Here is a 1,421-nt window from a genome sequence, read left to right as displayed (position 1 = left end):
AGGGCAGCATACAAATCCACATAATCTTCCTCAGTCAGCCGTGTGTAGAGAAGTCCATTCAAATGGTTATATCTTTCTCCCGAGAACAGAGCTCTCCAGTGTTACAAACACCCTGTTTTTTCGACCGTGGTCGTAGAAATTTGATCGACGGGACGTCGATTTAAAATAAGGGGGGTGTATTGTAATGGGGTGGAGGTAGCATTAGTTGTGCCTCATATTAGGCATGCTTGGGACTACAAATTTGTTGGACTACAGATCCCATGAGTCCAAGTACTATAAAGGGGGAAATCAAATCTTCTGGCCTTTCTCTTTGTGGGACCATGTGCTGCGTAGGAGAAGCTGTGTGGTATGTTTCAACGCTTGGTGATAATGAAACTAGTCGTTGCCTTGTGAACATTATTAAAGTAAATTGTGGAAGTAAGGGTTGTGACTCATGGTTATGGTTAGTGTAGTCCATTTTAATGTGTGTTTGTTTGTTTGTTTTATAGTATGCTTAAAGGATATATACTGGTGGATGCCTCAGAAATTGAGTAGATTCATTCATTAACACAGGTACTTATTTTAATTGAATATTGGAGTATGTGAAGTTTGCTTTTTTATTGTTAGGTGTTTTTAATTCTGTTTTTAATTCTAATATTCTAAAGGGGCAATCATGAATTGTATTTTCTTTGTTTTGCAGATGATGCATGATTGCCGTTTACTTTTATCTAAAATATTGGTGGGTTAATGTTGGGTTGTAAGATATGACTTTTAACAGTTACACTATGATGAAGTGATTTGAATTTCTTGTGGGACTGTGATTTTGTTTCGTTTATTTGTCTTCGTTTTGTGTTAATCAACCAAAGACAAAGGGGTTCCCATTCTTGTATGCATGGTTGACTCTTAAGGTGATTGGGCACAATTTGTAATGGTTTGAGTCAAGTGCGTGTTGGTTTTCTATTACATTTGTGTTATTGGTTTTGTGCTGTGATTTGAGTGTACTTTTTAATAGTGGAACTGCCATTGTATGGGATTGGGGAACCCTATGGTCTATAGTGGGTTAAACCTTTGTGTTCTTTTCGTTTCTTTGCCACTTCTTATTACCATTTGTGTTTAATAAATCTGTTTGTGCTTGCAAGGAAACACACTGTGGTTGTTGCCCTTCTTTTACACCTTCCCCATTACTTGTAAGGCCTGGGGAGGGTTACATAAGAAAATCGCTAACATTATCTTTATTATCTTTTGAAAATAGTAAAGTATTACCAGAGTTTACAAATGGGTAGTTTAAACGACATGTAACCTGCAGATAAATAAATACCCGTGTGTCTATTTTTGCATTGCTTTATCACAGATGATCAAGTTAGATTCTCACCAAATGTGTTGCTGGTAAGAGAGATTTAGTGATGGTTTAGAGATTTTCCCATACTTTCCTGATATGAATC

At 36.7% G+C, this 1,421-nt stretch overlaps 1 long non-coding RNA gene across 1 annotated transcript; it reads left to right on the top strand.

Annotated features, from left to right (window-relative positions):
* The first annotated feature begins 223 nt into the window (after positions 1 to 223).
* On the top strand, positions 224 to 940 carry LOC113075487 (uncharacterized). The gene is made up of 3 exons (XR_003280945.1): positions 224 to 346; positions 489 to 552; positions 680 to 940. It is a non-coding gene; the product is annotated as an uncharacterized LOC113075487 (long non-coding RNA).
* Positions 941 to 1,421: the final 481 nt, after the last annotated feature.

Source organism: Carassius auratus, unplaced genomic scaffold (assembly GCF_003368295.1).
Source record: "Carassius auratus strain Wakin unplaced genomic scaffold, ASM336829v1 scaf_tig00017072, whole genome shotgun sequence".
In the NCBI taxonomy this organism is placed as follows: domain Eukaryota; kingdom Metazoa; phylum Chordata; class Actinopteri; order Cypriniformes; family Cyprinidae; genus Carassius; species Carassius auratus.
The sequence above is the reverse complement of the archived record's forward strand: the minus strand, read 5'-3'. Positions and strand labels throughout refer to the sequence as shown.